Source organism: Choloepus didactylus, chromosome 1 (genome assembly GCF_015220235.1).
Source record: "Choloepus didactylus isolate mChoDid1 chromosome 1, mChoDid1.pri, whole genome shotgun sequence".
NCBI classification, from domain to species: domain Eukaryota; kingdom Metazoa; phylum Chordata; class Mammalia; order Pilosa; family Megalonychidae; genus Choloepus; species Choloepus didactylus.
In genome coordinates, this window is record NC_051307.1 from 75,020,465 (window position 1) to 75,034,181 (window position 13,717).

At 33.9% G+C, this 13,717-nt stretch overlaps 1 pseudogene; it reads left to right on the forward strand.

Moving 5' to 3' along the window:
- The first annotated feature begins 3,954 nt into the window (after positions 1-3,954).
- On the forward strand, positions 3,955-4,553 carry LOC119535826 (annotated as a pseudogene).
- The last annotated feature ends 9,164 nt before the right edge of the window (positions 4,554-13,717 follow it).

Sequence of the window (13,717 nt, forward strand, 5' to 3'; positions counted from 1 at the left end):
GCATACATACATACATATATACATGTATATATGTATGTATATGTGTATATAGGGATGTATATATGTATATGTATATGTATATATGTATGTATATATGTATATGTATATATGTATGTATGTATGTATATAATTTGCATACATACATACATATATACATGTATATATATGTATATGTGTATATAGGGATGAATATATGTATATGTATATGTATATATGTATATATGTATGAATGTATGTATATAATTTTATGTATGTATATGTATACATATACATATATATTCATAAAATAGAGGACCAATATAAATAAACACAACCAATACATGTAGAAACAGAGACAACACTGGAAACAGAAAACCTTATACAAGCTTATTTTTTTAGTAATTTCAGGGATTGGAAATAATTGTAAACTCATAAACAGAACAAAGAAACTATGAAAAATGAATAATGAGAAAACAAATACAGTTTATTTTAAATTGAAGACAACAACAAAAAGAATCAAAAGATAGGCTGCTATTGTTGAAGAACAAAGCATTGATCTAAAAGTTAGATTTTAAGTTTAACTTGAGGCCTGAAAATGAAGGCAGGGAATAGTTGAAGAAATTGTGGATGAAAATTTCCCTGAATTGTCTTCAATTTGTAAAGTATAAAAATAGAAATAAGCATCTCGATGAATCCTGGTTAAATTTTTAAACTCTAAAGACAAAGATAAAAGGTCTTAAAGATTTCAAAAAGAGCAAAAAGAAGAACCTTTTAGATTCTGGTGTTTTTTGCTATTAACCCATTCCTCAATCTTCTTGCAATACTGAATTAACCCACCCTGGTACCATCCTAACACTAGACTTTATAATGAGAAAAGAAATTCTTCTTTACTGTTCAAGTTGGAAATTCTGAGACTTGTAACAGTAGCAGACCAACTATAAAACTACAAAAGATCAAGAATACAGGTGGCATCACAATTCTCATCTGTAAGCCAAGCTACTAGAAAACATTGAAAAATAATTTCAAAGGGATAAAAGATATCTTGACATAGAATTCGCTAGTCAAACTATAATGAAGTGTGAGGTAAAAATATTCATTTTTGCAAAGGCAAGACCACAAAATGTTCATCACTCACACGTGTTCTATGGAAAAAAAAAGGTGATTTAGAGACATAGACCTACAACATGAAAAAGGAATGCAAATAAGAAAACAACATGTATTAAAAAAAAAAGTAGAATATAAGCTTCTCCCAGAAAAAGTGGAGGAAGTTAGAAATAAAATATTAAAAATACTCATAGTAAATGTTACCATCCCAAAGACTTGCCTTTAAGTGGAAAAGTTTCAATGATATGATGACATTTCCTTCTCTGAGTATAAAAATACAAGTCCAAACACTACACTATCACAATATGAATGTATCAAGCTATCTTGTGAACCCACAAAACAGATTTTATAAAAATAAAATATGATCTAGTTACATTATTTTTACAGGAGGCACACCCAAACAAAATGGAACATCTATATTAAAAATATGGGCTAGAACTTCATTCCTTTTTACAACTGAATAATATTCCATTATATGTATATATCACATTTTTAAAATCCATTCATTGATTGATGGACACTTAGGTTGCTTCCATCTTTTGGCATTTGTGAATAATGCTACTATTTCTGGTACATGCAACAACATAGATGGAACTTGAAGACATCATATTGAGTGAAAATCCAGAAACAAAAGGACAAATATTGTATGATATCACTGTTATGTAATAATTAGGAAAAGGAAATTCATAGAATCAGAAACAAGAATACAGTTTACCAGGGGCTGGGGTGGCATAGAGAATGGGAGTTAATGCTTAAATTGTACACAGTTTCTATTTAGGGTGATGGAAAACTTTTGGTAATGAAAGGTGGTGATGGTAATACCACATTGGAACAGCACTGAATTATATTTTTGAATGTGGTTAAAAGGGGAGGATTTTCAATTGTATTTGTGTTACTAAAATAATATTTTTAAAAATATTATAGGACTGTACATCACAAACAGGGAACCCTAGTGTAAAGCATGGATTATAGTTAGTAGTACAATTATAGTATTCTTTCATCAGTTATAACAAATGTACCATAATAATGCAAGGTGTTTATATTTGAGTGTTATATGATGTTGGTAAAAAAATTTAAACATTAAAAGAAATGAATTGGAACAAAAATATACCAAGCACATGCTAACAAAAAGAAAGCTTATATCAATATCTTAAAAATCCATTCCCCAATCTCCTTTAACGCTAGAAGAACTATGCTTTTATTGGGTTTCTGTTAGGCTCTATTTTCTTTAGGGAAAGTGTACTACTACTTCTGTCTCAAGAATAATAATACCACCACAGTTCTTATTGCAATTTATGAGAAAGATATTTTACATTAAGAAAAAGTTAGTGAATCAGAAAGTTTTAATTTTCTTTAACATTTATGCTCTCATCATCATAATATCAACAGATATCAAGCAAAACCTATTCAAAGAAATGAACAAATCCATAATCTTTGGGGCAGACATTTAGTTTTCTAGGCTACTCAAGCAAATACCATGAAATAGGTTGGGCTAAACAATGGGAATTTATTTGCTCATGACTTTGAGGCCAAAACAAAATCCAAATCAAGGTGTCATCAAGGTGATGCTTTCTTCCCAAAGATTGGTGTTCTGAGGCTAGTTATTGGTGATGTTTGGCCTTTAGCTTGTTGCATGGCAAGGAAGTTTGTGGTGTCTCCTTATCTCTCCTTTCTCTTCTAGGTTTTGTTGAATTTCAGCTTCTTGCTTCCACGGCTCTCTGTATGAATTTCCTTCTGCTTATAAAGAATTCCAGTAATTGGATTCAGATCCATCCTGATTGAAATGGGCCATACCTTCTTAACTGAAGTAACTTCATCAAAATGTTCTACTTACAATGGATTAACATCACAGGAATGGATTAAATTTAGGAACATGTTTTTTTCTGCAGTGCAAACAGCTCCAAGCAACCACAGAAACTTTAATATACTTTGCTTATAAATGTACACATGAGGGAAATAGACATAAGGTACAGAAAATGTTTGAATAACATGGTCACTAGGTTCAATACACCTTTGTACCAATAAACAGAAGCTACATATTCTTTTTGAATATCCATGAAACATTTATATAAATTTAGCATGTTATTGTGCTATGAAGATAATATCTACTAATTCTAAATAGTAGAAGTTATACAATACAATTTCTCTAATCACAAGCAATAAAAATAGAAATTAAAGATAAAAGACTATTCAAATAAATGTATTCACTTGGAATTTTTTAAAAATTGCATCCATCTAAATTGATTAAAGGGGGAGTTGAAAGTTTTTGGAAAACAACAAGTATAAACTAATATATAAAAAAACTTTGTTATGTAGATAAAGTAATATTTTGAAAAAAAAAATCAGTCTTAGGAACTATGACTTCAATAAAATCAGTGATGAGAGGCGGGACATTACTATCAACCACATAAAAATAAAAAAAGGATCATAAGAGGATACTATGAACAGTTGTATGCAAACAAATTAGACAACCTAGATGAAATGAACAATTTCCTCAGACAACCTACACTGACGCTAGAAAAAAGATCTCAGAAACCAATTACAAGTAAAGAGATTGAGTCAGTAATCAAAAAAAAAAAAAATATGCTAACAATGAAAAACCCAGAAACACTTGGTTTCACAGGTGAACTCTACCCAACATTCTAAAAGGAATTAACACCAAGTCTGCTCAAACTTTTCCAGAAAATAAAGAGGAGGGAACACTACCTAATTTATTTGACAGTGCCAACCATGCCCTCATACCAAAGCCAGATAAACATACCATAAGAAAAAAAAATTACGGAACATTATCTCTTATAATACAGATGCATAAATACTAGACAAAATACTAGCAACTGGGCACTGCCCAGACCGACAAACAATACAGTCACCATGGCTAAAGGTGACCTGAAGAACAAAGGGCAAGATGTCTGCTTCTGCCTTCTTTGTGCAGACGTGCAGAGAAGAACATAAGAAGAAAAATTCCGAGGTCCCTGTCAATTTTGCAGAATTTTCCAAGAAGTGTTCTGAGAGGTGAAAGACAATGTCTGGGAAGTTGAAATCTAAATTTGATGAAATGGCAAAAGGTAGACAAAGTACGCTACAATTGGGAAATGAAGGATTATGGGCCAGCGAAGGGAGGCAAGAAGAAGAAGGACCCTAATGGTCCAAAATGGCCTCGGTCTGGATTCTTCCTGTTCTGTTCAGAATTCCACCCCAAGATCAAGTTCACAAACCCTGGCATCTCTATTGGAGATGTGGCCAAAAAGCTGGGTGAGATGTGGAACAACCTGAGTGACAATGAAAAGCAACCTTACAGTAAGGTGGTGAAGCTGAAGGAGAAGTACAAGAAGGATGTCCCCAACTGTAAGTATAAAGGGAAGTTTGACGGCATGAAGGGTCCTGCTAAAGTTGCCCGGAAAAAGGTGGAAGAGGAAGATGAAGAGGAGGAGGAAGAAAAGAAGGAGGAGGAGGAGGAGGAGGATGAATTAAAAAAAACTGTTGCTCTGAAAAAAAAAAAAAACAACTAGCAACTGAATCCAACAGTACAGTAAGAGAATTAATCATCAAGTGGGATTTATCCCAGTTATGCAAGGTTGGTTCATCAAAAGAAAATGAATTAAGGTAATACACCACATTAACAGAAAAAAAGTATAATTGAATGATCATCTCAATTGATGCAGAAAAAGCATTTGACAAAATTCAACATCTCTTCTTGATAAAACACTTAGAAAACAAGGAAGAGAGGGAAACTTCCTCAACATGATGAAAAGCATATATGAAAAACTCACTGCTGACATAATACTCAATAGTGAAAGAATCAAAGCTTTCCTTCTGAGATCTGGAACAAGATAAGGTTGCCCACTATCACTACTGTTATTCAGCAATGCACTGGAGGTTCTACCCAGAGCAATTAGGCTAGAAAAAAGAAATAAAAGGCAGCCAAATTGGAAAGGAAGAAATGGAACTTTCCCTATTTGTGGATGACCTGATCCTATGTACAGAAAATCTGGACAAATCCACCACAAAGCTACTGTAACTAATAAAATATCTCAGCAAATTGTGGATAAAAAGATCAACAAGCAAAAATCAGTACTGTTTTTATACAATAGTATGAACAATCTGATGAGGAAATTAAGAAAAGAAATTCCATTTACACTTGCAACTAAGAGAATCCATATCTAGGTATAAAGTTAAGCAAGGATGGAAAGGATTTATTTATGGAAAACTACAAAACATTGCTACAAGAAATCAAAGAAGATGTAAATAAATGGAAGGGCATTCTGTGCTCATGGATTAGAAGACTATTATATTATCAAGATGTCAATTCCAGCCAAAGTAATTTGTAGATTTAATGCAATCCCAATCCAAATTCCAATAACCTTCTTTGCAGAAATGGAAAAGCCAATCACAAAATTTACTTGGAAGTTTAAGGAGCCCTGAATAGCCAAAAGCGTCTTTTAAAAGAAGAATGAAGAATGCAGAATGAACTTCCTGATGTTAAAGCTTATTACAAAGCTATAGTGGCCAAAACAGCATGGTACTGATACAAGGACAGGCATATGGGCCAATGGAATTGACCTGAGAGCTCAGAAATCAGCCTTCACATTTATGGACAAATGATTTTTGACAAGGAGGTGCAGACAACTCAATTGGGAAAGAATAGTCTCTTCAACAAACAGTGCTGGGAGAACTGTATATCCATAGCAAAAGAGTGAAGGGGAACCTCTGTCTCACAACACTAATGAAACAACTAGAATAGATCAAAGACTTAAATATAAAAAACCCAAACAATAAGACACTAGAAGAAAGTATAGGGAAGCATTTTCAGGATGTTGGTTAGGCAGTGGTTTCTTAGACTTCACACCAAAAGCATGAGCAACAAAAGAAAAAAAAAAGCATAAATGGGACTTCATGAAAATTACAAACTTTTAAGCATCAAAACAGTTCATCATGGTAAAAAGACAACCTACAACATGGGATTAAGTACTTTTAAACTACATATCTAATATGGGTTTAATATCCAGAATATACAAAGAAATTCTACAACTCAACAATGAAAAGGCACATAATCCAATTAAAAATGGGCAAATGTCTTCATAGATATTTGAACAAAGAAGATATAGAAATGGCTAAAGAGCACATGAACAGATGTTCTACATCATAGCCATCAGGGAAATGCAAATAAAAACCACAATGAGTACCATTTCACATCCACTAGAATGGATTTTTTTTTTTTTAATGGAAAATTACAAGTGTTGGGGAGGTTGTGGAGAAATAGGAACACTCATTCATTGTTGATGTTAACATTGCAACTTCTGTGGAAGACAGTTTGATAATTCCTCAGAAAGTTAAGTATAGAATCACCACATGGCCTGAAAATCCAACTTTTAAGTATACACCCAAAAGAATTGAAAGCAAGGACTTGAACAGATATTTGCACACTAATGCTCATTATTCATAATTGCTAAAAGATGGAAGCAACCCAAGTGTTCATCAATAGATGAACAACTAAACAAAATGTGATACATACATTCAAGGGAATATTATTCAGCCCTAAAAAAGAATGAAGTTCTGATACAGGCTATAGCATGGATGAACCTTGAAGACATCATGTTGAGTGGAATAAACCAGACACCAAAGGACACGTATTGTATTATCTTACTGACATGAAATAATTAAAATAAGAAAATGCATAGTCAAAAACTAGAATACAGGTCACCAGATTCTGGGTTGGGGGTAAGGAATATGGAATTATGCTTAATTGGTATAGAGTTTCTGTCTGAGTTGATGGAAAATTTTTGGTAATGGATGGTAGTGATGGTAGCACAACAGTGTGAATGTAATTAGCACCACTGAATTATATATTTGAATGTGATTAAAAGGGGATTTTTTATATTATATACATGCTTGTAAAATAAAAAGAAATAGGAGTGTACAACACAAATAGTGAACCCTGATATAAGCTGCACTATATTTAATTGTAAAATTACAATATTTTTTCATCAGTTTTAACAAAGGTACCACACTAATGCAAAGTGTTGATAATGGAGAGGTATACATGAAGTCTGCATTTTTTGCATGATTTATCTGTAAACCTATAAATTCTCCAATAAAAAAACTTAAAATGATAGCAAAGTGTTGGAGAATAGTTTCATAAGACGTTAACAACAAAGACATTAACTCAAGAGTCACAGAGGAAAACCTTAAAACTTAAAATAAAACTTAAGAGTTTCTAATGCAAAAAAAATTTCTATAAACAAAGTTAAAAAGCAATTGAAATCAAGGCCAAATTTTTGCGACACTTTAACAATGGAAGTAGGCACACTATATAAGGAAAACCTTCAAATCAATAAGAGAGATGAACAAAAAAAATCGGAAAAGAATAAGAACAGGCAACTCAGACTATAAGAACTATAAATTACCCAAAATAATTATTATAAGATTCTCAATTTCATGATTAATAAAATCCTAGTTTTTAAAAATCCCATGTATTGAAGAAAGCGTAATATACAGGATTAACAAGGGTGTTGGGAAATAGACAGTTTTGCTCTCTGCTGTTGGTAATTCGTCCTGTTTTACGACAGGTAGAGTAATGGTACAAAAAAATTTCAAAAGCACATATATTTTACCCAAATGATGTCACCTTAAATCTATATGCATAGTTTTGTTGGTCTTTGTGAAGTATTTAAAAAAATTCAGTGCATACCAATAGAGAAATGGTGAAATAGTTATAACCCAAGTATACAACAGAAGAGTGTGCAACAACCAAAAAGAATTTTTATACTGATATTAAAAGATCTCCAAGGAATTTGTATATTATTTTAATAGAAGGAAGTGGCAGAATAACACCTATAATCATTTTCAATGCATGTTAAAAGAACTATGTAGCTATGAGTTCATGAGGTAGTATCTTTGTAATTTATTTGTATATGTGCATGCATATCTATGATCTATGTCTTTATCATATATGTGAATGCATAGGAAATGCCTAGATGGTGTATACCCAAACTCTTGACACAGCTTTGCTTCTGAAGTGGTAAATGGGATTCATGGTTTTGTGAAAAGGAACTTACCTTATATTTTCGGTGATCCTTATTGTTTAAAAAAATTATACAGTAGATTAAAAAAATAGTTGTTTCTATATTCTCAGTGTCCAAAGAGCATTATATATAGAGCAGGTATTCAATAATTATGATTGAATGAGTGAAAGAAAGAAGAAATTTAAAAATGGCTCATAGTCCCCCATAAAGATAACCCTGGTCAATATGCTTTTACATGGACTTTGTAATAAAAATAACCTAATAGAGAAAAAAATAAAATGAAAACAATGTCTCCCTCATGTCTGTCCCTCTACCTATATTCTCTTTTCTAAAGATAAGCACAAATACTTTATTTTCACACTCAATGATAGATTTACCTAGTGCTGCTCTATTGATAGAATTGTCTTATTTTTTACTCTTACAAACAAGAATAACTTTGGTTACCAAACACTTTGGTCTAAGAAATATTTCACTTCGGTCTAAGAGACCACATTGCTCTTACACTTAGCTCCGTCCCAGTGGCACTCAGCATTCCAAAATCTTCAAGTGCTTTTTATCCACCTTCCCTTCTATTAGCCAACCACTAATACCCTGCAGTGTAAGGGAAGACAAAGGGGAAAAGTGAAGATCAGGTTTTGGTCAGGGGTTATTTTTTAGAGGATGTTATATGTATTCTTTAGGAATGCAAACTTACAGAATTTTACAATTACCTAGAGAGTCAGATATAATATTTAGATTCCAAAACATATTTTAGCAAGATTATTTTAAATAATTAAGTAATATTTTTTATTTTGTTCTGCAGGAAAAAGTCACAAACAAGTGTCAATTGTTAACCACATTCTGCCATAAACAGATTATTAACCCTCTGATTTATTCTTGAGCTACAGGAATGTGGAAAATAATCTATCACTACATTTTATCCATTTTTATTAGTGACTAATTTATCACCCTAAATACCTCTTAATTGTTCAAATGTTTGTTTTGAACACAAAATTGAGTCAGTTTATTATGTGGGACTTCCACTTGGATTTTTCTAGGAACCCTAAATCTATAAGGCTTTGGGGGAGATTAGGAATAAAGGAGTGGAAGAGTGCCACCCAAATTTTTTACCGTGTATTTCGTGCGTGTCCTTGAATGAGTCCTGTTCATCATCACGTGGCATCCACTAAGTCTTTCATACTGCTTGGGATTCTGTTGGTGATTCCTGCTTAGGCCTTTACTGCCTTCAAAACTGAATTTCAGTGATGACAATCAAGCAACTTTCACCAGGTCCTTCTACCTTCCCTTGGACACTGCTAGCACCCTCAGTGGTGATGACTATGCTGGTGTTTTCTTCAGATACTACAATGCACTAAAGCCACCTTGCTTTCCATGCAGAGGTCAGGATAATTCTCCTTTCCCTATCTTTTCTTTCAGTTAAATTTTGATACTGATACCAAACACAGGTATTTTTTTTCTTGCATTAGTTTCCTGTTGCTGCTGTAATAAAATACCCTAAACTTAGTGGCTAAAAAACAACATAAACATATTATATAACATTTTTGTAGGTTAGAAGTCTGACCTGGGTCTCATGGGAATAAAATCAACGTGTGGGCAGGGCCACATTCTTTTCTGGAAGTTCTCTGGGAGAATCTGTTTCATTGTATTTCCCAGCTCTCAAGCATACCTGCATTCCTTGGCTTGTGACCCCTTCCCCTCTCTCTAAAGGCAGCAAACTTGCATCTCAGACTGTTCTTCCACAGCACACCTCCTTCCACCCAGAGTTAGGAAAGGTTCTCTGCTTTCAAGGACTCATGTTTTTGATTGGGCCACCCAGATAATCCAGGATAACCTTCCAATTTAAGCCTTTACTCTTCATCACATCTGCAAGGTAGTTTTTGACACGTCCACAGATTCCAAGGATTAGGACATGGACATCTTTGGGGGCCCGTTACTTTGCCTACCTCATTCCCCAACAGCACATGGAGTTTTTGGTGTAAATCACACCTTTTATTGTGCTTTTGAAGCCCCTCTTCCCCATGTAGGATTTCAGGCGTTAATCCCTTTATTGTACCTGAGGACATAACCTGTAAGACAGATTCCTGCCGGTTTCCAAATTCTCTTTGAATACAATTCTGGTTTTGCCTGTTTGCACTAAGATCCATTTCCTACCTATTATATCTCCTATAGTACTTGTATTTCCTAAATGCTGCCTATATTATAGCTTCAGGCTTGCAGGTATGTTTAGCTAATGGAAGGCATTGGTGAAATACTACAGGGTGGGAGGAGGAGAGAAGACAGGATATTTCTCAAGTTTTCCTTTTCCCTTGGGCAGCAGTTTCTGGCAGGAGCTGCATCTCCTACATGGAATTAGTCCTCCCTTTGTAGACACAGTTTACATCAGCCAACCTCTGCAGTGATTCCAGCTCCCTCAGATTCCCCAGCTTTTAAGTTCTAGTAACATCACATCCCTACTTTGTCCCTTCAGCCCTAGGGGTGGTGGTGGCTTTCCGCTGCTCTAATTATTCACTCATTTTACCATGCCCTATTTGGCTTCTCATTTCTCCCGTTACCTGTGTAACTGATTTCCTGTATTAAACATCCTGTGCTTAAAAGACCAGGAGTGTTTCCTGTTTCCTTACTGAACTCTGATACATAAACAAAGTGTGCCTGCCCATTATGGCCATTTATTCCAAACCCTCATATAACTAGACCATCAGTTACACTTAGGCCATCTGAATCCAAGGGATGTGTTCGGCTTCACCTCAGTGTCAAACTCTGCTGTGGGCAAACACGATTAGTACCAATATTCTTAGTGCTTAGCAAAACTAATGGTGACCCATTTGGATTGATTGAATATTAGTAGAAAGACTCTGGACTAAATATGTGTTGAAAAAGCCAAACTTGAGCTTTAACCCTTCTTCCATATATCTGAGTGGGAAAGCAAAGCAAAACAAAAAGTTACCAGTTGGCACTAGAGCTTCTCTATACAAAAGAAACTCGAACATCTGTAGAAAAATGGCCACTGAGAAATTCCTGGTCTCAGTGTACTAAAGAATTTTTACAGTAAAATGGATATCTAATACTGAAATTGAAGTTACTTGCATTCTGGGATATAATCCTTTTCCATTGCTGCATCAGTAGGCTCTGTTATAATCTTAAAATTCTCATGTAAGGATATTTTTTTAGTGGAGAGGTTGGAGTGATGTCAGGGAAGGATTAAAGAAAGAGCTACATTCTATGTCTTAGTTATTTCCAAAGAAAGGAGTTGTTGTTGTTGTTGTTGTTATTATTATTATTGAAATGGAGAGTTCCACAAGAGCAGGACCATGGGGCCATTGGTGCCCTGAAAATTGATCGCTATCCTGATCTGACCACCCTCCCCCACCCACCAAAAAATAAACTACACACACACATGAACTCTGTGAGAAACTCTGAATTTTTGGGGAGAAACAGTATGTTTTTCATAATCATAGGGTGGTGTGTGAACAAAATTATATTGAAATCTTAAGGGATATTTGAAGATGCTTATTTTTCTGCTGTGGTTATTGATGGAAGTATAAACAAGCTAAAAGGAAAACCATAAGAAACAGCTGAAGGATGACAGTACTTCAGATCCAAGTTGGCAAAAAATTACAACCAATATGTGATAACTGAATTACATTTATCAATATTCAAGCAATCAAAAGCATGAAGGAGGCAGGAGTGCTGCTTATATAGCTACTTTTGAGATGGCAACTGCAACAGGTCACAGTTCCGTATCAAGAGAAACAGAAACCTTACTGCCTAGAATATACATGACCTCATGTCACTCCTATGTGCAAACACCCACACACCATATACTCATGCTCATTCATTGTTCCCTCAGCTTTTCAATCCTTCCTATGTGTGCTCAAATATTAAAAATCCTTCAAACATTAAAGTGCCATCTCCTCTTATAGCATTGCTGGATTATCCTGCTTTTAAGTGAATTACTGTTTCCTGTCTATTTCTATTTGCTATTCACTATAGCACTTTGATTTTTTTTAAGCATCCATTTTTTTTTGCCACTAAGTTGCAAAATATTATTCCTTTCTTCATCCTTTAGCAGCATTCAAGAACATTTATGAACACAATAGGTGCTGAATAAATATTTACTGGATGGAGATTTGGTTTGGATGCTTCTGTTTGGGAATTTATCCAATAAAATTTGAGGAAACAAGAACTTAAAGATCAAAAACATTTTAAATCTAAGGTAAAGTTTCCACTGTGATTCTTTCCCATTCCAGTATTAGTATCCAAGTATGAAAGGATAATTGCCCACATTTGCACTTGGGCTACTCTGCCATTTCATTGTGTTAAGTTACAGAGGCGGAATTGGGCACAAAGAGTTGGAGACTTGCCCCAAATTATACAATATTTCAAGGCAAGAGCTCAGTTGTATTCTAACAGCTTAAATAGATATCAAAATCTGTGCCTTCATTATTAGGGATGCCAACATTACACACATTTGTCAGTGATGTTTGTTTGTATGCAATTAAGCCCAATTTAACAACTGCTTTCTTGGCATCTACTCCTTACTATATCCAAATTACAGTGATAGAAAGAGTTGTAATACACAATATGGCCACCCCCAATAAGCTGATAATTGAAGTGAGGAGATAAGTCACACCCAAAGGAAATTTTTAGAAAATTACACAAAAAAGATGTGATAATGAATTGGATAATGAATGACCTGTTTTGGCTTCTTGAATTTTGGCTTAAGTCTCCTATTATGTACCTGAGAACGGTATAGCAGATTGCACGACTCATAGTGATAGCAGTAGCTACTACTTATTTAGCACATATTAGATGACATGTTGTCTGCTATGTGCTTTATAGTATGATAATTATCTTGAAAGGTAAATATTTTATAAACATTTTATAAATGAGGAAAATTAACATTAAAAAATGAGGACACTGGGGGTCAAAGATGTTAAGTGAGTTTTTCTAAGGCTCAGAGCTGATTGGTGAAAATGGGATTCATACCCTGGCCTGTTGTGTTCCAAGATCTGCAGTCTTGGAAGAACTGGCATTAGTGTTATACTTTCAATAAAAAGTAGCATTTTTTTTTTGTAAATTAGAGAAGTAATAGGTTTACAAAAAAATCAGACAGAAAATGCAGTTCCTGTATACCCCCTCCACACATGCAATTTTCCCTATTATTAACAATTTGCATTAGTGTGATAACTTTGTTACAATTGATGAAAAAATCTTATACTATTAACTATAGTTCAGAGTTTACAATAGGAGTCACTGTTTTTGCTGTATAGTCCTATGTTTTTTTAAAATTTTTATTCTAGTAACATATACAACTTAAAATTTCCCCTTTTAATCACATTCACAAATATAATTCAGCATTGCTAATTACTTTCATAATGTTGTGCTACCATTACCACCATCTATTTCCAAAACTTTTTCTTCACCCCAGCAAAAACTCTGTAACAATAAACATTAATTTTACATTCCATACTCCCACCCTGACTCCTGGTGTCCTATATTCCAGTTTCAAGCCTATGAATTTGCCTATTTTAATTATTTCATATCATCAAGATAATACAGTATTTATACTTTTGATATGACTCATTTCACTCAAGATGATGTTTTCAAGGTTC